Here is a 25611-nt window from a genome sequence, read left to right on the forward strand (position 1 = left end):
GCTTATCTTTGTCCCAAGCAGAGGCTATATCACATTTTAGCCAAGATTTTGGAGGAGGTTTCCAACCAAAAGTAATTCTTTTTTTCTTTGCAAGATCAATGGCTTTTGCTTGAAGATCATCATCCTTGATGAAGAACCAATGATCCACTTCTTCAAAAATAGCCTTAATAAACGTGGATCCTAGAGAAATTTTTCCTTCAAAGAGAAAAGAATTTTGGTTCTTCCAGATATACCAAATGATCCAAGGGCCACTCCTTCTAATGTGTTCAGGAATGAGGAGATTGTTTCTTGTCTTTAAAACATAGAAGATGTTGGAATAGACTGAGGAAGAATCAAATCCATTTGGAGGATGCGGGAAACAACTATTTGCCCAAGTTTGCCTCGCAATGTTGCAAGAGAATAGGACATGATTTAAGGATTCACCCTCCAAACCACATATTTGACATCGAGTATCAATTTTCATACCTTGATCCGTGAGATTGTCCGCAACTGGCAAAGCTCCACTGATAACTTTCCAAAGAAAGATTTTAATTTTTGGAGCAGTATTGAGAGACCAGATACAATCCTTAATACCATTCAAAGATGGTAACATACTTCCTGCTACCAAAGCATTTTTATTGGCTTCTTTTTCAGCAAGCCAGTAACCTGATCTTACCGCATACTCCCCAGAACGTGTGTGGTTCCAAATGAAGAAATCCGGTGAAGAGATAACATGTTTGATTTTGAGGATGATCTCTATGTCTTGAGGGTAAAAGAGATCATTCAACAAGCTGAGGTTCCAGTGATGAGAGTTATCCAGAAGAAGATCACTTACTCGAAGATTTAAATCAATAAGAATATTCTTCATAAGCGGGATACGCTTCCTATCACCATCCACTAACCAAGGGGAAGACCAGACTGAAAGGGATTTGCCATCTCCAACCATGTGTCTGAGACCTTTAACTAACAAATTTCTACCAAATAAAATACTTCTCCAAGCAAAAGAAGGTCTAGATCCTAAAAGAGCATTTAAAAAATCCTTCTCAGAGAAATATCTGCTTTTTAAAAATCTACTGAGAAGTGAAGAAGGAGATGCAAGGATCATCCAAGCTTGTTTAGCCAGAAGAGCTTGATTAAAGATTTCTATATCTTTAAAACCCATTCCTCCACGATCTTTAGGAAAACAAAGCTTATCCCAACTAAGCCAGTGTATTTTTCCTTTGTCTTCATGAGAACACCACCAGAAAGAAGCCATGGCTGATGTTAAGTTCTTACAAGTCGTCTTTGGAAGTCTGAAACAACTCATAGCATGGCATTGCTAGAGCTACAGACTTCAAAATAATTTCCTTCCCTGCTTGAGAAAGAAATTTACTATACCAACCTGACATTCTACCCTTCAACTTGTCTTGAATATAGTTAAGAAGCTCAACCTTAGAGCCACTAAAACACTCAGGAAGACCCAAATAAGTTCCAGCTCCACCTTCTGAGAAGATTCCTAATGTATTTTGAATCTTCTCTTTCAACCTCGGCTCAATATTCTTCCCAAAAGTAAGAGAAGATTTTGCAAGATTAATGACCTGATCTGTGGCTTCTTCATATTTATTGAAAATCTCTTGAAAGACAAGGCATTGAGACAGCTATGCTTTGAAGAGAAACAAACTATCGTCCGCAAAAAATAAATGATGAATCGCAGGCCCTTCAATGGAGAATTGAATACCTTTCAAAGATCCATTGTCTGAGGCTTGATTAAGCATGTGAGTAAGACCTTCCGTGCAGAGAACAAACAAAAAAGGAGAAATGGGGTCTCCTTGTCTCAGCCCACGTTCTGGAGAAATGAAACCGAAGGATTGACCGTTAAGAAGGATCGAATACTTAACAGTAGTAACACAAGCCATAATCCAAGATATCCATTTGCCATCAAAACCAAGAGAAGATAATAAGGCTTCCAAATAGTTCCATTCAACTCTATCGAAAGCCTTGGACATATCTGTCTTGGCTGCCATAAAGTTCTTGGATATAAAATCATGAGTACGAAGACTATGAACCGCTTCATGCGCCATTATAATGTTTGTTATCAGATATGAGTCTGTCTGATACAAATGCTGACTGAGTCGGAGAGACTATGTTAGGAAGACAAACCTTGAGTCTAGAAGCAAGAATCTTAGATATTGTCTTGTGCATAACCAAACAGAGACTAATAGGACGGAGATCAGACATTAATGTAGCGTTGGTCTTGTATAAAACAAATTTGAGTATAGTTCCACTCAGAAGGCATAATACCGGTTTCAAAAAAAAGAAGGACTTCCTTTGTAAGTTGATCACCTACAATTTCCTAATAAGATTGGAAAAATAATCCCATCCGCTCCAGGAGCACTATTTGGTTTAATTGAGAAAACAGCTTCCTTGACTTCATCAGGAGTTACCTTGTGGGTAAGGTAATGATTCATTGTTTCAGAAACTCTAGATGGAAGATCTCTCAGGAGGTACCTATAATCTTCAGAGTTTGAATATTTAAAAATGTCTTTAAAATATTGGATGGCTGCTTGACCTTTAGAAGCTTCAGATCTTTGAGTGTTACCATCTTTGTCAATAAGTTTGACAATCTCATTCTTTGATCTTGAAATCTTAACTGCCGCATGGAATAGCTTAGTATTTCCATCACCAAAGAGAATCCAGTCGTCTTTGCTTTTTTGTTTCCAAAAATTTTCCTCATCTCTATATGCCATCAGAAGATCTTTCTTGAGACAAGCCAATCTAAGAGTAGAGGGATGAAAGGAGGATTGTTCTTGTTCAAGTTCTTCTTGAAGTTTAATAATCCTAACTTGAGAATTTGCAGAATTATCTTTTTTTCATCGACTAAGAGCCTTCCTACATTGACGGAGCCTAGAAGAAACCAAAGAAGAAACCTGGATAGCAGATGAATTCCAAGCCATCTGGATAGCTTCTTTGACATGAGGCTTATGTAGCATTCTTTTATCAAAACAAAAGGATCCTCTATAAGAATCTTGAGATGAGAGAAGCTTTATCACCACCGGCCTATGATCCGATCCTCTCTTAGCTAGAAAGGCTTGGTTTGATGCAGGGAATTGGTTAAACCATTCCTTGTTACCAAAGGCTCTGTCAAGTTTACTTTGAATCCAGAGATTTTCCCTTTTACCTCCCCAAGTAAGACTGTTTCCAGTGCCAGGAAGTTCCGTCATACCACAAGAATCAATCATAGTTGTGAAAGGTAGAAAAGAGTTATCACTTCTTCTAGGACCTCCCGTCTTCTCTGAATTATTTAAAATTTCGTTGAAGTCTCCAAAAATACACACAATGTATCCTTTATATACTATATTAAAGCACAAGTCACTCAATCAATCATATTTTAACGTGTGTTAACTCTTCAATTTTTTTAAAAAAAAATACTTAAAAAAATAATTTGAAAAAATATCATGCCATTAAAATAGAAAGAAAATGACGACAAAAACCAAAAAGATAGCAAAAAAAGAAAAGTTCTTTTATCGGTTTCAACCACGATCTCCAACTCCTACTCATACATTATATCAAGTCCACGCATCAAATTCTACAACAAATTTATTTACAAAATTCAAACAGTTTAATTTATTCCACAAAGTAGAACAGCAGATGCTCTCATTTGTTTTCTCTGAAGAAAGATAAATCTTCAATTTGGTGGTGGCTGTAAAGTTTTTGAAGTGGCAAGAACGATCGATATTGTGTACATAGTAATTTTGAAAATGATTAAGCGAAAGTTACACATGGCTTTGGAAAATATGCTGGTATCCACTGGTTAGTGATGGAATTATATTATAGTGTTTCTTAACAAATGAGTAAGCGATAATTTTTAACTCTCAGAACTAATTTATCTTCCCTTAGAGAACTTCTTTGTTTTCCTTTTTTACAGAGGAATGACTCTTCCTCGAACTAAGCGGCTCCTTTGAAAATCGAAGGGCAATAAGCTGGGAACACAATTTCAACTAAAGAAGAAGAGTGAATAAAGAGCTATGATTATCAGGGCCGGCTCAACATTGCCGAGGGCCCTAGGGAAAAAAAAATTTACCCTTTAAAATTTATATGTAGATAATGTTTAAAATATTTTAAAATTTTAATCAGTAATATTTTGTACATTTGTAATGAAAATAAAACTATATACATATCAAATAATTTTGGGCCCTTTTCAATTTTATTTATTATTTTTTATATATAAATATATAGATTTATAAAAAAAATTGGGCCCTTTAACTATTATTATACGGGGGGCACAGACTTGGGCCCGGAGCGGTCGCACCGCTTGTCCCCCGTTGTGAGCCGGCCCTGATGATTATCACAAAAATCGAAGCAGACTGAAGAAGATATATGAAAAGTGAAGAAGAGATCGACTTCAACTTTCACAAAGGATTTTTTTTCGTCTTTTTTGGTAAAACAGATTCTCTTCTTAGGTGGAGAAAGAGACAAGTTTTGTTCTTTTTTTTTTTTGGAAACACATATTGACAAGTTTTGTTCTAGATTAAAGACCACATGGGTTAATGAAGGATAGAAGAGAAGATGGACTCCAACTTACCTAGAGACTCTCAACCCACTCATGTTGTGATCAATAGGCCAGAAGGAAAACCTTGACCAACAAATTAATTTTCTTTTCTATTTTTCTCTTTAACCATCAATTAATGTTGAAACAATTTACTCTTGACAAATTCTTAAATATCGAAATTGTGCATCCCCTAAATGATGAATTCTGAAAATATTTTTTTGTAATGCATATCATCATTGTCTTAGCATAAATAAGCATGTGAAATAAAAAATCTGGTAAAAACGAAAGTAAAATAAAATAAATAATTTTTTAATCGGTTCACGTCTAGAATATTATCCTATATTATGGTCTGCCAAGTAAAAAAATATCTAAATTATGCAATATTTCTCTTACTATTATTGTTTTACAAAATAATTTTTTTTGATTAATACAAATAGATACACTAAAATGTCATATTTTCATCAATAAAATCTTCTAATTGAGCAATTATTCAAATTTAATTTCATGTGAAATAAACACTAATTCTTTTAAAAGTAATTAAAGTATACCCGTGAAACATACTAGTCTTAGTTATAATTTATAAGTTTGTAGAAATACTGTCGGTGTTTTGTACAACTTAATTGACATGTTTGTGGGATGGTCTCATTTTTGTTCGAGGTACAAAAAGCCTAAGAAAAGAATATTTTTTTGTAGATAAATGGAGGATCATAAGCCGACGAGTTTCATGTTTGAGATAGATAACTTATTAGAGAAGGAAGCTGTGATCTCATCCCCAACATTCTCAAGTGGAGGCTGCGAATGGTAAATGAATTATTTCATATGTGTTTTTGATATTTTACTCGTTTGTCTAGATTCAAACATTTCGATATGATATCTAAAAATAAGTATTTAAAATTTAAATAAATACCTTAAATACTCAACTCTATATAATAAGTATATATTTCTTATGGTCTACATTTAAATTTTAGATTTACTTCGATTAATATCCAAACCAATCTTATATAACCCAAATTCGACCTATATATGGTTACATTATGGGTTATATGATGTGATACAAAACCGATCCGAAACCAATGTGTTATATCCGATCCCGATCCATACTTACAAATTTACTAGTATAAAACCTAGGAAGTGTTATAAAATAGAATCAATATCTGAAAACCCCGATCAGAACCCGATCGGAAACCCGAACGCCCATACCTAGAACCTGATGGTGAGATATATATATATATATATATACGGCCAGAGACTTGTTCTAAGTATTGATAGGCACTTTGATGTAAGGAATAGCCAACAAAGACATAATGCACTGACCAGTTATCAAGTTGGTTGGTCGCATAGGTTAGTAGTAGCCAAGGAAAGCACAAGGACCCAACAGTTCGAAGTTTCTGATAATTGGGTGAGGTTTGAAAGAGCTTTCCCAAGTAACACCAACTCATCAAAACGTGTGGTGAATCCTTGATAGTATTCATAAATAGACTTGGCACCCTTCTTCCAATTTTGGATTTGTTGACGAATCTGTTTAACATGTTCTCTGCTTGGCTTCGCATAGGTTGATGTGAGGATGCTCCAGATCTCTTCTGATGTTGTTGTTGCCGTAGAGGGAAGGGGCTGCAGAGTCATAGTGATTTCTCTGGCTAAATAGCTGTAGATCAATCGATTTTTTCGTCTCCACAGCGTTTAGGAAGACTTGGGTACAATCCCATCGTCGATGGAAAAGTATAGAAGGACATGTCACATAAAAAAAATGTTTATGTCTATGTCTACATAATTATAATTTATCTAAATGCCCTTAATGTATATATTCTTTATAATGTGTGCCCCATACTCATTAAGTTGCTGGATCCACCCCTGTATACACTCTGCGAAGCTGTTGTATGCCTCACTGCTAGACATAGAAACAACATTATCATTTCCTCACTGATAGGTATGATTTGGTAGGAAAAATATGACCAAATCATACCTATCAGTGAGACATGTCAACTTCACACAAAAAAGTTGGAGCTCGTGAATTTGTAACATTCATGTTCATATTGATGTAGAAGGGTTGTTGTAATTGAAACAATAATAGTCTCGTTGGTGGACTCCGGTGAGTTGGAGCTACTAGACATGGTGAAGCTCGAAAAGTTTTGAAAAGGGAAAGAGGCGGCTTAATTAGGTATAGCAGGCTCTAATACCATAAGAAGAGAATACCGAATGTTTTATTATTAGGTATATGAGAAGTATGTATACACAGATACATGTAGGACCAGTGGCGGATGTATATTGTACAACAAGAGGGCAGTTGCCACCACATAAATACTAAAAACAAACATAAATGCTTATAATTAGTTAACGTTTTCTAGCTTAGTTGGTTAAAATATAATTATTTGCCCCACTCAACCAATGTTCAAGTCTCTTTATGCTCCCTTTTTCTTATGTTTTTTCAGTTAATGACGTAAAAAAATTTCTGCCCCTAATAAAAATCTTTTCTTGATCCGCCGCTGTGTAGGACATACTATATTATTAACTAATTACATAGATCGGCTTTGAGTATATCATAGCATGTCTAACATGTTCTTTGCTTCTTCTTTTTGAATTTTGTTTTGTGTATTTTTGGTGGAATGATGTAAATTGGAATGAAAGGGAAAATTGAAAATTTGGATCGAGCATAATGTTCTGACACCAATCGATAATGATGAACTAAAAAAATAAAATTTTGTTTGGGGCAGTTAATCATTGCATTTTTTTGGCTTTTCGTTGATTTTTTTTAAATACTGGATAGTATACATTACATCATCGTATAATCTCTAACTCTACTAGATATGATGATCAACTATCTATAACATATGCAATATTGATTTTATGCCGGAGATGACCACAACGAACGGTTCTACTACAGTATTCTAGTGAAAGCTTGGTGATAAAAGGGTATCTTTATGAAGAAGATAACTTTCTTATTGATGTTTTCAACTTAACCTTTGAGATTACATAAGATATGAATATATAGGAAATGACTGAGTACACAGCAGAGGCTAGCTAGGGTACAGCTCAGCAGGTGACATCACACAATCCTAAGGTTTCAAACCGGTTGTGCAGCTGTAGATCCTTGGCTGTATGTCCCGTACGAAGCACACCTTTCGACGACATGGTTGTTGCGTGTTCTTGACCGTTGATAGATGAAGAGCTGGGCCGATCAGGTTGGGCTTTAGATGTCGTTGGGCTTATACAGCCCCTCAAACTTGGGGCAGGAGGCTTGCTGATCCCAAGTTTGTCTCGCAAGGCAAAGAACGGTTGTTGGGGGAGAGACTTAGTAAAGATGTCCGCTAGCTGAAGAACAGCAGGTCTCTGACTAACGACAAGAGCACCAAGAGCCACACGTTCACGCACGTAGTGAAAGCCTATATCAAAATGTTTACTCCGATTGTGAAGCGCAGGATTAGCAGTCAAGTACACAGCGGAGAGGTTATCGCAGAACAACTCAGGTGTGTCAGGGAGAGATATACCCATCTCACCAAGCAAGGAATCTATCCACTTGAGCACGGTTGCAGTGAGAGACAGAGTACGATACTCTGCCTCTGTCGATGATCTTGACACCGTGGGATGTCTCTTCGCGGACCAAGAGATGATATTGGAACCAAGGAACGTACAAAGACCACCAGTGGAACGACGTGTGTCTCTACAGCCGGCCCAGTCACTATCACTAAACCCATACAGAAGAAAGCCAGTTCGAGCATTAATGTTCAAGCCGAGACGACATGTACCTTTCAAGTAGCGGAGAATTCACTTCAAGTTGGAGAAATCAGCGACAGTTGGAGAGTGCATCTTCTGACATACATAGTTAACCGCAAATTGTATATCTGGTCGAGTTAATGTGAGGTACTGGAGCTTTCCAGCTAAGCTTCGAAAATATGAAGGCTCTGAGAAAAGTGTGTCGCTGCCAGGAACCTTATCAAGCTTCATTGGTAATAGCGTTGCCATAGAGGCACTGTCAGACATTCCTGCAGCTTCGAGGAGGTCTAGTGTGTACCGTTCTTGACATAAGAACAAGCCATCAGAGTGAGCTTGAACTTGTATCCCAAGAAAGTAGTGCACCGAACCCATATCCTTCATACGAAATGTTGTATTCAACGTTACCATGAGCTTCTCAATCAACTTCTCATTATTTCCAGTCAGAAGCATATCATCCACGTAAAGGAGGAGGTAGATAACATCATCACCATGAAGGTACACAAACAAGGAAGGATCGCCATACGTGCACTTGAACCCAAACTCAATCAAAAAAGTACTAAACTTGTCAAACCAAGCACGTGGAGATTGTCGAAGACCATAGATAGCTTTCCTTAGCTTACAAAGGTGATGAGGCTTCGCAGGATCTTCTAGCCCCGGAGGTTGCTTCATATAAACAGTCTCCTTGAGGTCACCGTGTTGAAATGCATTTTCTACATCCAGTTGCTTTATGTTCCAACCTTTAACTGTCGCGATGTGGAGAACTGAACGTATCGTCGCAGTACGTACCACAGGACTGTAAGTTTCAACAAAATCGATCCCTTCAGACTGCTCATTCCCCCGAGCTACCAGTCTTGACTTTCTCTTATTCAATGTTCCATCGGCATTTAGCTTCGACTTATGAACCCAACCACTGCTTATAGGCTGTATTGATGAGTCTGGAGGAACTAAATCCCAAGTATGCGTGATCTCCATATTATTTTTCTCATGCTGCATAGCATTGTTCCAGTGTGGGTCCTTTAGAGCCGCATCAAGGGACTTTGGTTCATGGTATGGAGACTTGACAGAGACCAAAGCGTATCTTGGATTTGGTTTCCTGATGCCATCTTTGGCTCTTGTCACCATAGGATGGAACTGAGCTGGTGGAGCAACCTGAGAAACTGGAGAAACAGGTGAGGGAGGCATGGGAGGGAAATCATTATCAGAGAAGATAGATTCCGTAGAGACAGGAGAAGCAGGAGGTGGAGGCTGAGGTTGTCTTGGTGGAGGAATGAACTCCTCAGGGTTTGTTGGAGCAACAGAAGGTGTTGGTTCTGGAGCATGTCCAGACCTCCAAGTAGACAGAAGAGGAGTATCCAAAGACGTGAGAAACGACTGATACTCCTTCTCGTAGGGAAAATTATTTTCTTCAAACAGAACATGACGACTAATGTAAACTCTTGCAGATGGTGGATGCAAGCACCTATATCCTTTATGCTTCTCGCTGTATCCCACAAAGACACAATGTAGACTCTTTGGATCAAACTTCTTCTTCCCATATGGTCTAAGGTAAGAATAGCAACTGGTTCCAAACACCCGCATAGATGAATACACTTGAGGTTTTCCCACAAGCATTTCGTATGGGCTTTTGTGTTCTGGTAGAACTGATGAAGGCATTAAATTTCCAAGATAAGTAACTGTTAAGAAGGCTTTAACCCAGAGCTGATGAGGGACTTTAGTCTGAAACATTAGAGATAGACCAAGCTCAGTGACATAGCGATGTTTGCACTCTGCAACACCGTTCTGCTGCGGCGTATGTGGACAGGAAAGGTGTTGTTTGATCCCACATGAAACAAACTGAGTTTTCAATTGTTTACTCACAAACTCTCCACCTGAATTTTGCTGTCTAGTTGTCATTCTACTAAGTTCTGGAAGCTTAAGAATGCAGTAAAGAAGTCTGATTTCATTCTCAAAGGGTACATCCAAGTATATCTTGAGAAGTGATCTACAAACACTGCATAATACCGAAAACCCTGAGTCGAAACCACTAGAGAAGGCCCCAGAGGTCACAATGAACTCGTTCTAAAGGTCGGGAAGCTACAAAATCAGAACTAGAAAATGGTAAACGACTAGACTTGCCCAGCTGACACGCTTCACAGAGATGACGACTGGGGTTATTGATAGCTATGGCCTTATTTGTTGCGAGACGCCGGAGAATTTCTTGGTGAGGATGACCTAGCCTCATGTGCCAAACATCACTACTTGCAGTCTGATGTCTGTGAGAATAGAAGGCCATGAACTTCAGGTTCTCCAAAACGTACAAATCCTTCTGCCTAACTCCTCTGGTTAGAAGTTGCTTTGTCTGTTTGTCCTTCACAATAACACTATCAGCATCGAACTCAATTGGACAAGGATAATCAGCTGTGAGTTTAGAAACTGACAGTAAGGACTTTGTCATTGCAGGACAGATAAGGACATCGTTAAGAGGGAGATTACCTTGAAGACAAGGCAACATTGCAGTACCAACGTGGGTTATGGGAACACACTCTCCATTCCCAACCAACACTGTGTCTGCTCCTGTGTATGCTTGAGAAGACTGAAGCTGAGAGATGTTGTTGGTGATGTGAGCAGTAGCGCCTGAGTCTGCATACCAGTCTTGACCAGAGTTGTACTGAGTGTCTCGCATTGCAGCTAAAGCAGTGTGATACTCCTCTGCTTGGTACGAGTGATCGAAGCGTTTGTAACACTTGTATGCTGGATGTCCATACTTATTGCAGATCTGGCATGTTGGTCGACTGTCAGGAGCAGTGGATGATCCACGTCCTGAAGACTGACTGATTTGCTGATGAAAGCCACGACCTTGTGTTGAGTAGTTGCCACGACCACGGGAACCACCACGACCTCTACCACGTGAGGAGTAACCACCTCTGTTTGTATAGAAGGCTTGGTTGAGAGAGACTTCTGTCGGAGCTTCATAAGTCGCTAACTTGTCATTGAAGCTAATGAGCTTAAAGACCACATCTTCATAGCTAGGACCGGGAAACACATCCATTGAGCTCTCAATGACAGTTGCAATAGACTCGTACTCTCTTCCAAGACCACAGAGAATGCCGTAGATCTTCTCTGGCTCAGACAGAGGTGCACCAATCGAGTCTAGCTGGTCGCAGATCGACTTGATCTCGGTGAGGTATTCAGAAAGGGAACGAGAACCCTTCTTTGTTGTCTGGATGAGACTCTGGAGCTCGAGCTTTCTTGTTGGGGAGACGCGATTGAACTTCTGAGCAAGGAAGTACCATAGCTCTTGAGAGGAACGGAGACCATAAACACTGCTTATGACGTTTTCAGAAAGCGATCCGACCAACCAAGCCATGATACATTGATCTGTACGGACCCATTGTGCGTAAGAAGGATTTGTAGTCTCTGTTGTCTCTTTGCCATTCTGGAAAGTGAGAAGCGGAGGAGGTCGAGGTGTTGCTCCGGTTACGTGTCCAAGAAGAGATTGACTATTAAGAAATTGCTCAAACTGAAACTTCCAAGAGAGATAGTTTGAGTCATTGAGCTTTAGAGTGACACACTGTGTGATAGTTAAAGGAGAGGTATAAGGATCGCCATCCATGGCTCTGATACCATGAAAGCTTGGTGATAAAAGGGTTTCTTTATGAAGAAGATAACTTTCTTATTGATGTTTTCAACTTAACCTTTGAGATTACATAAGAGATGAATATATAGGAAAGGACTGAGTACACAGCAGAGGCTAGCTAGGGTACAGCTCAGCAGGTGACAGCACACAATCCTAAGGTTTCAAACCGGTTGTGCAGCTGTAGATCCTTGGCTGTATGTCCCGTACGAAGCACACCTTTCGACGACATGGTTGTTGCGTGTTCTTGACCGTTGATAGATGAAAAGCTGCGCCGATCAGGTTGGACTTTAGATGTCGTTGGGCTTATATCTAGAACCCCCGAAAACTTGCATCATATAATCTGTGCAACAAATTGCATAGTTTAGGATTTGGATCTCAGATCTGGGTATAAAATCTTTTTTGGCTTTGGGTCGATTTAATCAAAGAAATCGGAACATTAGTTCCTACAAAATAGGAAGCAGTATGTCACGGACTGATTTCTTCGCAGCAATCAGGACGTGCGGCCTTAGCAACTTTCACCCTTGTGGTTTGCTAAGTCAGCCTTTCGGACAACTTGCTCAGCACTTAGAGAGAGTATGGACGTTTTTTAGAGAGAGAGAGTTTGTAGAAGTGTTTTTCTTATTAAAACTTGGTGTCTTTACAAGTGAGGGGTGATCCCCTTTATATACACTTTCTCTTCCTCAACGAACGGTTCAGATCAAACCGATCTAACGGTTGTGAAACTTCTTCTCAAGTGTTCCACAACCTTCTACACTTTTCTACACTTCTCTACACTTCTCCATATCTAAGATATTTTACAAAAGACTTAAAGCTTAAGAAAATACTTAGTGGAGTGGGCTGGATTCACCTTTGGCCCGACCCGATCTTTGGTTGTCCTCATGGACGTTTTGGGTTAAAACGGGCCGTGACATCCTCCCCCACCTAAGCCGGTGACGCCCTCGTCACCGTGTATGCCTTCAGCATGTCCCGGAATTGCCACAAGTCTTCTTCCGGTTCCCATGTTGCTTCTGCCTCTGGAAGTCCCTTCCACTTGATGAGAAAATGGGTCTGTCTCGGGACTCCCCGTTTCCTTACCTCCTTGGACGCCAGAACCTCTTCGATCTCCTTGTCATAAGACTTAGTCACCACGGGTGGCGCTCGAGTCGAAACCCTTCGGGTTTGGTCGTCCTCATCAGCATGGTATGGTTTCAGCATGCTCACATGAAAGACCGGATGGATCTTAAGTGTATCCGGTAGGTCGAGTCGGTAGGAAACCTTTCCCACCTTCCCAACTATCTCGAACGGTCCTTCGTACTTCCGGATTAAGCCCTTATGCAGGCTCCGGAATGCCTTGAACTGTTGTGGAAGTAATTTCACAAGTACAAGGTCGCCCACTGAGTACTCCGAAGGCCGTCTCTTCTCATCTGCCCATTTCTTCATCCGTTTTCGGGATTTCTCCAAACATGCTCGGGCAAGGTCAGCATGTTCTTCCCACTGTTTAGCCATTATGAACGCTCCGGGACTCTTCCCTTCAATCCTTGGCGTGGCCAAGGTGTGCGGAGTCAATGGCTGCTGTCCCGTTGCAAGCTCGAACGGGCTCCGTCCTGTCGCCTCACTGCGTTGAAGATTGTAAGAGAACTGAGCTATGTCCAGCAACTTCGCCCAGTCCCGTTGGTTGGCGCTTACAAAGTGACGGAGATAACTTTCAAGTAAGGCATTCACCCTTTCGGTCTGCCCATCAGATTGCGGGTGAAAGCTTGTTGAGAAGCTCAGTTCCGTCCCAAGTATTTTGAACAGTTCTGTCCATAAGCGCCCAGTGAACCGGGGATCTCGGTCGCTTACAATGTTCCGAGGCAGTCCCCAAAGTTTTACCACGTTCTTGAAGAACGCCCTTGCTGCCTCTTCCGCAGTGCAGTCCCGATCACAAGCCACAAACGTCCCATATTTAGAGAATCGATCCACAATTACCAGGATGGATCCAAACCCTTCGGACTTAGGTAACGCACTGATGAAATCAAGCGAGACCGAGTCCCATGGTCGCTCCGGGATGGGTAGTGGCTGTAACAATCCCGCGGGCTGCTTGTTTTCCGACTTGTCTTGTTGGCAGACTAGACAAGTTTTCACATAAAGCTCCACGGTATCCCTCATCCGTGGCCAATAGTATCCCGCTTCGACAAGTGCCATCGTTCTTTTCTGTCCCGGATGGCCCGCCCATCGCGTATCATGGCACTCCCGAATGATATCTCGTCGAAGACTTTCCCACTTAGGCACATAAAGTCTTCGATCTTTGGTGTAGAGTAACCCATCTTCTACCCAAAATCGATGCACCTTCCCCTCGTTGGATAGCTTCACCAGCTCCCTAGCGACTGGATCACGTTCCAGCCCCTCTCGGATTCGAGCCATAATGGTCCCCTCGACTTGGCTCATCACTGCCAGCTCTGCCTTCCGACTTAGTGCATCGGCCACCACATTCACCTTTCCTGGCTTATACTCCAAAGTGTAATCGAACTCAGCCAGGAAGTCTTGCCATCTTGCTTGTTTTGGGGACAACTTCTTCTGGGTCTGGAAGTAACTCGTCGCCACGTTGTCCGTCTTGACCGAGAAATGTGCCCCAAGAAGATAGTGTCTCCAAACTCGCATACAGTGGACTATCGCAGTCATCTCTTTCTCTTGAACCGTGTACCGCCGTTCAGTCTCATTAAGCTTACGGCTTTCAAAGGCAATTGGATGTCCATTTTGCATCAGCACTCCCCCGATGGCAAAGTCGGAGGCATCCGTGTGTAACTCGAAAGGGAGGCTGAAGTCAGGTAAGGCAAGGACAGGTTCTTGGCTTACTGCGGTCTTTAGTCCCTCGAAGGCTTCTTGGCACGGTTCGGACCAGTCCCATGTCTTCCCTTTCTTGAGAAGGTCCGTCAGTGGTGCCGCCTTTCTTGAATACCCCTCGATGAACCGACGATAGTAGTTGACCAGACCAAGGAAAGATCGCAACTCCGTTACCTTGGTCGGGGCCTCCCACTCCATAATTGCTTTGACCTTCGGTTCATCCATCTTCAGCTTTCCATGGCCGATAACATGGCCAAGGAACTGAACTTCTTCGGTGGCGAAAGTACACTTCTCTCGCTTCACAAACAACTCGTTCTCGCGGAGAACACGAAATACGGTCTGCAAGTGCTCCACATGCTCCTCCATCGAGTTGCTGTAGATAACGATATCGTCCAAGTATGCCACCACGAACCGATCCAAGTAGGGCTGTAGGATCTGGTTCATCAGGGTGCAAAATGTGGCGGGGGCGTTCGTAAGACCGAATGGCATTACCAGCCACTCGAACGACCCATACCGCGTTATGCACGCAGTCTTCTGCTCGTCCCCTTCCGCTATCCGGACTTGGTAGTAACCCTTCTGCAAGTCCATCTTCGTATAGACTTTTGCCCCACCAAGCCTATCGAATAGATCAGCAATCAGCGGAATGGGATAACGGTTCTTGATCGTTACCTTGTTAAGGGCCCGGTAGTCCACGCACATCCTCAATGAGCCATCATGCTTCTTTTGGAACAGAACCGGGGCCCCATAAGGTGCCTTCGACGGTCTCAGCTTCCCCGTCGATAATAACTCATCGAGTTGTTTCCGTAACTCTTCCAGTTCGGATGGAGCCATTCTATAAGGCGCCATAGATGGTGGTTTGGCTCCTGGCTCCAACTCGATCTGGTGGTCCACCGCCCTCCTCGGTGGTAGCTTCTCTGGCAACTTTGCCGGCATAACGTCCTTGTTCTCCTCAAGGACGGTTTTGATGATTTGAGGGATGTCCTCAACGTTATTGGGCTCATCCTCCACCTTCATCATGGCCAAAAACGTGGGTTCACCCTTCTTCACCCCCTTGGTGAGCTGCATCGCCGATAGTTGCCTCGTCTCCTCGATTTTCTCTTCTAAGGCCGGAATCATGCACGGTGATCCCTTCTCGAGGATGCATACCGAGCTCAACGCAGGCATGGGTATGGCTGAGACTTGTCTCATGAAGTCCATTCCCAAGACTACTTTGAAGTCATCCATGGGAATGACTGAGAAGTTCACCGGGCCGCTCCAGCTTCCCAGCTTCATCCCGACCCCTCGAGCTACCCCATTGACGGGTTGAGCCTTTGCGTTCACCGTCTTCATCCAACCATACTTCTTGGACCACTTGACCCCAAGTCTCACAGCTTCGTCTATCGCCATGAAGTTGTGAGTGGCGCCCGTGTCCACCATCACTCGGGTCGGCTTATCGTTGATCCGAGCTTCAACGTACATGAGCCCTTTACCCGTCGGCTTCACTACCGGGTTAGACTTCAGGGCGTTGAGAAGTTGCAACGACCCCATCTTCCCTGGTTCCTCTTCTGGAGTCTCGGTGTCCCGACACTCCATGATAGCCGATAACGACCCCATCTTCGGGCAGTCCTTCATTGCATGTGGCCCCTTGCACACAAAGCATCCTCCCTTCGGAACGAAGGACTTTTTCCTTGCCTCGAAGTCTTCCCGACGAGCACCCTTCTCAAAACTCCTTGAGTTGGATGGTCGGGCAGTATCCCGTTTTGCTCCCCCACCTTTGGCCACGACCTGCTCCTTCTTCTTCGAGGACTCGGACGGACCAGAGGTACGGAAGTCAACTAGCGACTCGGCCACCGCGATGGCTTCGTCCACCGTCTTGACTCCCCGACGCTGCAACTCTTGCTTGGCCCAAGATTGCAGTCCATCAGTGAAGTAGAACACAAGATCCTCCGCGGTCATGTTCGGAATCTGAAGCATGAGCGTTGTGAATTCCTTCACATAGTCCCGGATCGAGCCACGCTGTCGAAGTTCCCTCAACTTCTTGCGAGCCTCATACACGACGTTCTCCGGGTAGAACTGCCGCTTCAACTCTTTCTTGAAATCATCCCAAGTATCGATCCGGCATGTTCCTTGCTCGATCTCGGAATGTTTCCTTCGCCACCATAGCATGGCTGTGTCCGACAGGTAGGACGTCGCAGCCTTCACCTTCGCATTCTCAGCCACCACGTTGAGATTGTCGAAGTATATCTCCATCTGCCAAAGGAAATTCTCGACCTCCTTGGCGTCCCGCACACCGTTGAACCGGTTTGGTTTCGGAAGTTCAACCTTACCAAAATTGGTTCCGCCAACGGCTTCAGCGTTTGCGCTTGCCCTCTTGACCAGCGTGATGTCTTCCTCCATCGCAGTAAAGCGTGCCTTCATCCCCTCGATGTCATCACGCAAAGCCTGCATGGATCCCGTCACCAGCTCCTCGAGCCGAATGAACCGAGAGTCCAAGTCGGCAGCATTTTGCTTGACTTCCTCAAGCCCACCGAACACAACACTCTCCAGCTCAGTGACGGTATGCTCGACCCTCTCGAGCTTCTCACCCATCTCGCCCACAGCCACACCCAGAGCCTCACGAGAAACACTCTTTTCCCGCTGGGTGCCAGCACGTGTGGCCGTGGACTCCCTTCCACGCTCCTCCACGCCGGACTGTGAGCTCCCTTCTTTTTGTTTATCTCCCTTAGCCATTTTCTCCACTCGGCAAGAGTCTCCCCTTGTCTGGATCGTACCTCGGCTCTGATACCAACTGTCACGGACTGATTTCTTCGCAGCAATCAGGACGTGCGGCCTTAGCAACTTTCACCCTTGTGGTTTGCTAAGTCAGCCTTTCGGACAACTTGCTCAGCACTTAGAGAGAGTATGGACGTTTTTTAGAGAGAGAGAGTTTGTAGAAGTGTTTTTCTTATTAAAACTTGGTGTCTTTACAAGTGAGGGGTGATCCCCTTTATATACACTTTCTCTTCCTCAACGAACGGTTCAGATCAAACCGATCTAACGGTTGTGAAACTTCTTCTCAAGTGTTCCACAACCTTCTACATTTTTCTACACTTCTCTACACTTCTCCATATCTAAGATATTTTACAAAAGACTTAAAGCTTAAGAAAATACTTAGTGGAGTGGGCTGGATTCACCTTTGGCCCGACCCGATCTTTGGTTGTCCTCATGGACGTTTTGGGTTAAAACGGGCCGTGACAAGTAGCTTACATGAATTAAGGGAAAAGAACGTGAGTTACTTTCTTCCTAAAATCCAGGAAATAAAGCAAGTCATTTTTTATTTGCTAAAATAATATAAACAAAGAAAGGAATTGGTCAAAACCACCAATCTCGGTACATTATTAACCTAAACTCTAATTCTTTTCTTCTCTACTCTCTCGCTGAGGTGGTTCAAACTTTGGAGATTCGTAGTGGGGTTTTTGCATCTCTCCTTCGGTTTAGATATCAGATTCTTTGAATAACAATAGGAGCTACGTGGTGCGTCGTTTGTTTTTGTTTCCCTGAGGTGTTCTTTTTTTGTTTTCGCTTTCGATTTGGTTTTCACCCGCGTTATTTTTTTAGTGATCTGGTAAGGTTAGATCCTCTTTTCTTTTGTTGTTTTAGTTGTTTTTAACTTTGATCTGTGTATGTTACGTGTGGTGAGTATTGATAAGTTTCGTAGACCGAGGCTTAAAACAAACTGTGTTGATTTAGCAAATTAATTGTTGCTTCCTTTCTTCGTTCAATTTGAATTAGATTTCAAAATTTTGTTTAGTTGCATTGGGTGAGTTTTCAGTTTAGCTCTTTAGAGATAGTACACAAAAATGCTAAAACTAATGGGTGTTAATTATAACATATGAGAATATTGGTTTGGAGAGTTAGTCATTTGCTCATATATGTTTATTTACTTTGGAACCTGATGCTGCCCTTCGACTAACAAGACTAGAACTTCCTCATGTATTTTTAATCTTTGCTTTCGTCAGCTTAGTGAGTTTTGAATAATATCTTAGTTATAATTTATAAATTTGTAAAAGTACTGTCGGTTTCTAGTACAACTTACCTGATGTTTCGAGGTACAAAAAGGCTAAGAAAAATAAAGTGTTTTTGTAGATAAATGGAGGATCATAAGCCGACGAGTTTCACATTTGAGATTGATAACTTCTTAGAGAAGGAAGCTGTGATTTCATCCCCAACATTCTCAAGTGGAGTCTGCCAATGGTAAATGAATTATTTCACATGTGTTTTTGATATTTTACTCGTTGCCCAGATTAAAAAAGAAACGGTAAGATCTATTTCTACATTTTATAATGATTCAGGTATGCAAACGTTTATCCCAAAAGGAAATGGTATTGAAGATCACTTGGCGCTATACCTCTATGTTGCGAATTATGGATCATTACAGCTTGGATGGAAAAGGCGAGCTAAATTTTCCTTTGTTCTGTTGAATCAATCCGGCAAAGAATTCTACAAATCAACTGGTAAGTTAACTATTAGACACAAGGTCGGATCCAAGATTTTAAGTGCCATAAACATTTACTAAGAACTTTTCTAAAAAATTCATATATATGATAATGCTGAAGAAATTTAATCTAATCTCTCTGTTTTGGTCTTACAGAATTGTGCCAAGTGTTCTGCGCTCAGGTCCCGGGATGGGGTATTGTTAAGGCCTTGACTATTAAAAAGCTTCAAGAAAAAGGGTTCATGGAGAAGAACAAACTGATAGTTAAAGTCCAAGTCCAAATACTTGAAGTTGTAGTAACTGGGAACGAGACTATGGATGTTGGTGGTTTCCATGGCGCAGAAGTAACTGGGAACGAGACTATGGATGTTGGTGGTTTCCATGGCGCAGAAGTAACTGGGAACGAGACTATGGATGTTGGTGGTTTCCACGTTCTTTATTCTCAGGTGTGATTATGCGAATGCTTATTGTTGCTGTTTATTCCTTTCTTTTTCGATTAGTTATAAGAAGTTCTTGCTTGACAGGCTTTTCAAGTAAGTTGGATTTTCGTGAGGCACCCGGACACTGCTTTGAATTTCAGACCAAAGAGCCACTTGGTGAAGACAACATACATGAATCTCCTCCTCAAGCTCATCGAGAAACTGGACAAGCCTCCACATAGCTTCTCCGAGACTGAGCTAAGCAACACCCGCACCGAGTTGGTCGATCTAACACAGACAGGGTTCAAGCTAGACTGGCTGAAGGAAAAGCTTGATGTGATTTACTTGGAAAGGAAGAAAACAGCTGATGCTTCCCGTATCCAAGAACTTGAGCAACACAACAAGAATCTTAAAGCTGAACTGAACAAGGAGAAAATCAAATCTGCTGCTTCTGCTGCTAAAGTTTTATGGTTGGAGCAGACTGTATCAACTCTCAAAACCAAGCCGAACAAGAAGCTGAAATTAAGCCCTAACTAATTCTCCCGAAAATTTGTCAATTTTTTTTCTCGTTTATTTCAAAGCTGAAGATTAAATCTCTTTTATGTGGTAAGTCCTAAATAAAAATTATAGATGAAGAATTATGCAATTGGTGATTGTTTAATTATGCAAATCGGTGATTGGCTTGCGACTAATCGTTATCGACCTGAATGTGGAACGGTCGATCTTTAGTGCCTCATCAGTCGATCTGGTGAAATTTTGGGTGATAGGATCGATTGATTTGGGGTTCAAAAATGTCGATTTGTTTTACTCTTGTGAGGGGATATGGGCTTTGGGTCTGTGTTATTCCATTGTGACTCAGGTTGGGACAAAGCCCAATCACATGTGATACATACGGACACTGATATTCGTAACAAAGGAGTCAAGAGAAGAATCTTAACACAAATAAGGAAAAGGATATTTACATAATCCATACGACATTAGGATCCTACGTCGCAACCGTAGGTAAGCATCCTGGAAACCCTAGAACATAAGAATAAGAATAAAGAGAGTTGCTAAAAAAAAGATTGGGAGTAAAAGAAACTAAGGTGAAAAAGACATTGTTCGAGTCATGTATTCGAAGGATAGATTTTTTTATCTTTCTTATTTTTTGTTGTGTTCTTAATTAGTATGGTGTCATGTTTTATACAAGAAAAGTGTTTAGAGCCTTGTGTAAACCCCTTTGATTGATAGTGGAAGTTGTGAAAAACAGTCACCACCCGAGACGTACCGATTCGAGATCAGAAATCATTTTCTTTTTTTTTGTGTTTAAGTAATTAAACAATCAAATAGTCGATAATTCTTAACAACTATGTTCCTAGCTTTTTGCCTCAAAACTCCATCAAAATTCCATCCAGACCAAACGCGTTCCACCTAAAAAGACTAAAAAGGAACTTAAGACGTGAAAACCGAAGTTACTATCCTAATTGTCGTTGTTTCAAACTTGTAGCGATATGGATCGTTGGACTCACAAGTTGTGGTTCCTCCGACACAGCATATGCGGATAGCCGACTCGGCATGGGCATTTCATGTATCTGTTCGGCTCATGTCGGGTATTTCGGATATTAGGTAGTTTGGATATATGCTAGAGGATCCATATAGGAAACGGCAAGTTTTTGGTTCAAATCGGTTTGGGTAATTTCGGGTCTGGATCGGTTCGTATATAAAAGTAAGAATCGTAAAATACTCGAAAATTTTGGTTCCCATTTGATTCTGGTTCTAGTTTGATTATTTCGAGTAATTCGGATTAGGCATGGGTATTTGGGTCTTCGGGTCCTCGGGTCGGGTTCGGATCGTTTCTTGTCGGGTTTGGGTTTTTTTGGGTAGACATTTGGACCCAACTAGGTAATTAAAATTTTTGGTTCGGGTTCAGGTCGGTTCGAGTCTATAATTCACACACCCGCAAAGTACACATAATTTTTGGGTATATTTTGGGTTCGGGTATTTAGGATCCGAAATACCCGAACTGGACCCGAAAATCCGAAAAATACCCAAAAGCCCAAAAAATACCCTAGTACCCCCAAAATACCCGAAAACTCAAAAAATACCCGATTTTTTACTCGAAGTCTGACCCAAAGATCTAAAAATACCAAAATTTATTTAAATACCTGAATATATTTTTGAAAATATACAATTTTACCTGAAAACAAAAACTATACTCGAAACCCGAACCGAAACTTATAAAATATATCTGTAATACCAAAAATATATCCAAACACCCAAATATACCCAATATATATACTAGAAGTTTTGAGTATTTTGGGTACCGGATCGGGTCTCAGGTAGGACCCGGACCCGAACTGAGACCCGCGGGTCCAAAATTATTATACCCAGTACACACGGACCCGGATCCAAACTTGTATTTTCGGGTGGTTCCGGTTCGGGTCGAGGGAAAATTCACAGATCTAACTCGGATATAATATTGAGTATTTTGGGCCATTCGGATAAAAGCAAGTGCTTAAATAAATATATTAAAAAGAGATAAGCCAGAAAAAGATTATTATCTATTTGTTTCCAACAAAACAATATCATCAGAACAGTATCACAATATCAACGAATATACTAATACAATCAGGTGATCCACTTATGTATTCCTCCCTATTACTTTTGAATTAGGGTTATGAAAAGCGTTTTATATAGATATACGAGTTTGTGAGATAGTCTCTTGCCCGATTGCCCTAAGTAGTAAAGCGTAAGAAAAGAAAAAGTGCTTTGGAGAGATATGGAAGTTAAAAAGAAGGGAAGTTTCACGTTTGAGATCAAGCTCGAAGATGTGATGGAATCTCCAACATTGTTACAGGCTGGGATTCAGACTACTCAAATGGCTAGACTGAGGTTCAAGAGATCGGACTGGACAGGACGAACGGATGGACAAGGGGCGGCCAAGCGGATGCGATGGAGAGGGAATCGGCCGGTTTGATCCTGAAACAAGAGAGAGTTATTTTTATGAGTTTTTATGGATTAAAATGAGGAACTGAAAGTAAACTAAATGATAAATGAAGAACAAAAGCAGATATGATTTTTTATGGGTTTTTAGATTAAATGGCCGATCTAGAACTATATGATGCAAATGAAACAAAATATGATAAGGATAGAGATGGTTGATGGATTCAAGTTGTTGGACGTGTGTCTCTCAACAAGAACAGTGGATGGAGATGGCGTGAAGATGGGATCTGGCTTGCTGGACTGATGTCTCTCTCAAGCTGGATCAGCGGATGGGATGGAGTGAAGAATCGCCACAAGTTTGGTGATGAAAACTTGATAAGATTCAAGGCTCTTTCTAGGCTGGCTTCTCACGCAGAACTAGAGAGAAAAAGGGTTTCTTCGCTAGGGGCAAACTGACTCATATATTTCATAAGACTAAAAAAAAATACAAGGCTGCATATAGTGGGGATTAAATACCCTGCAGCTATGCCCTTCTAGGGGACTTCGAAGGAAAGCAACATGGACTCTCTTGGACTCTAAAAATCGACAAGGCCTAGACAAGAATGGGCCGACTCTTCTTTGACAAATAAAGCAAAGGCTAAACAAGTGGCCTTGAATTATTGGACTCAAATAAATAAAAGGACTTAAACAATTTGTCCATAAGTTCATGCAATTTAAATTAAAAGAAAGAACCAACACAAACCAAAAACAATAAACCGGTTAGAAATCATAAATGAAATCTTACCTGCTTACCTTAAATGGAATGAGGCGGATTACTCAGAACCGGCTGGGATTGGGACAGGGCCTGAACCGAGATCACATGTAGAGATGGTTAGGCCGGTTCGGTTCTGGGCGAGTGATTTGAATTGGATTGGGCCGGCTTGATCTTGAACCGGCTTGATCTTGAATCTTCAATTGGATCATCTCTTCAATCAGTAACTCTTCCTGACTGGTTTGAACTTCTTGATCAAGGATTTGTTGGACAGCTTTAGAGAAACCGAGTCTTATGGCCCTGGCTCCACTCCGAGTAGTCGGACTACGCCTAACTACGGGAACCTCTATTTGGATAGCCGCATCAAACATTCTTCTTCGGTGGCTGTGAATGGTAAAGACAAAGCTTCAATATTGGTTTTTAGTTATGATAGCATCCTCTACACTCAGTAAGTAACTTGTTATTAACATATTATGTTTATAAATTAAGCTGTTTCTTATCCTTTTTTGTTGTGTCTTAAGGTTAATTCCAAAAAGAGATCGTCTTCTTGATGATAAAATGATTATATTATACATGCACAACTAAAATAAGCGTGTAGTTGAATATGTTTTTGTCTTTTCAGGTCCGTTCAAATTTATCCCAGAGGTATAAACTATATTAAAGATCACTTGTCTCTCTACCTCACCGTTCCGGATTAGGGATGGCAATCAAGGACCTGGACCGCGGGCCTGGTCCGTAAAAGCTTGATGCGGGGCGGGATTGGGATTCCATTTGGTAAGCCCGCAAAATTGCGGGCCTCGTGAGACGGGTTCAAAGCGGGACGGGTCGAAAGCGGGACGAGTCGAAAACGGGACGGGTCGAAAGCGGGATGGGCTACAGGTTAACACGCGGGGTTTTGAAGACCCGCAACCCTAAATCTCCATTTCTGCTTTCACCTAAAACATATATATATATATATATATATATAGAGAGAGAGAAGGCAATTCGACGTTATGTAGCTCCGGTGATGGTGGTTTTAGGGTCGATGATGCTTCCGGTCTCCCAAGCGCCTTCTGTTGGATCCAATTTCGGTCAAAACGTTAATGGGCCGCGATCAAAGTTATGGGCCTAAAGGAACCGAAGCCCATAGCAAGCAATCGAGCTCGAAAGCGAAGGAGTCGAGGTCCCGGAGATCGCAGAGTAGTCCCGGAGATCGCAGAGCAGTTACGGAGATCACGAAGTCGACTTACTATAAAGAAAGGAGAAGAGACATGAAGAAGGACACGTTGAAAACCCTAGAGAGAGCTACACACTAACATCGACCTTGTTTCCTCCCGATCTTAGACTCTTTTCTTTACGGTTCTCGTTTTTATCACTCGATCTGGTTCAACTCATTGTATTCGATCTTATTCATCAATAAAGTCTATTTTTACCTACTGGAAACTGTTTAACATCGTTGTGTTCTAAAGATATCGTTGCCTACATCATTTTTCTTCCCTAGATCAAACCCCGATCACTATCAAATACTTAGTGTAGATTTTAGGTTCTACATTTTGGCGCCGACTGTGGGGAAGATAAACGAAAAAAATCTTTGCACTACAAGAAAACATGAGATTAACGACGGCGGTATTCCTCGCTAATTCGTCGTAAAAGTGGCTTTACGAGGAATTAGCGAGGAAACACATTTCGTCGTTACTCGTTCGTCGTAACGCATATTTCCTCGCCAATTCGTCGTAACTTAGCGAGGAAAACATTTCGTCGTAAAGACAAAATATATCATTTCGTCGTAAAGACCACGTAATCGTTCCACGTAAGGAGGTCGCTATGTTTCCTCGTAAATACCTCGAAAGGAGTTCCTCATAAATTACACGTATATATCTCAAAGTATTTCCTCGTAAAATTCACGTAAATACTTAGAAAGTATTTCCTCGTAAAATACTCGTTTAACCTTCCTTGTCATTTCCTCGTAAACTTTCCACGTAAATAAGTCGTAATTTAGCTACGAATTTACTTCGTTTTTTATTTTACAGAATTTAAAATATAATTAAAATTATTTAATTTATTAATAAAATTATAATTTAAAATAAAAATCAATACGAAAACATTTTTTATATAAAAAAGTTTTGAATTTATAATACAACAACCGAAAAAAAGAACTAAGGGTCGTTCATCGCCTGGTAGAATTCCTCACTCCTCCTCGCAACATCAACCTCGTTATGTGTGCCGGATGACTCACCTGGAATGGGATGTTGTTGTCGCATGTTCCTCAACATGGACTCTCATTCCGGATTTGTGGCCGCTATAACGTCCAAGAAGCCCTCGACTCCACCCATACGAGCTGCGAACACAGTTTTTGTCGAGGCCAACTCGTTACGCAGCTCAATAACTTCCTCATCCTGTCTCTGACCATAAGACGATGTCGCTCTCGGAACATCGTTGACGGAACCAATC

The 25611-nt window shown here is 41.5% G+C and overlaps 1 pseudogene; it reads left to right on the top strand.

Moving 5' to 3' along the window:
• The first annotated feature begins 17710 nt into the window (after positions 1 to 17710).
• Positions 17711 to 20154, top strand: LOC106428968 (annotated as a pseudogene).
• The last annotated feature ends 5457 nt before the right edge of the window (positions 20155 to 25611 follow it).

Source organism: Brassica napus, chromosome C4, assembly GCF_020379485.1.
Source record: "Brassica napus cultivar Da-Ae chromosome C4, Da-Ae, whole genome shotgun sequence".
In the NCBI taxonomy this organism is placed as follows: Eukaryota; Viridiplantae; Streptophyta; class Magnoliopsida; order Brassicales; family Brassicaceae; genus Brassica; species Brassica napus.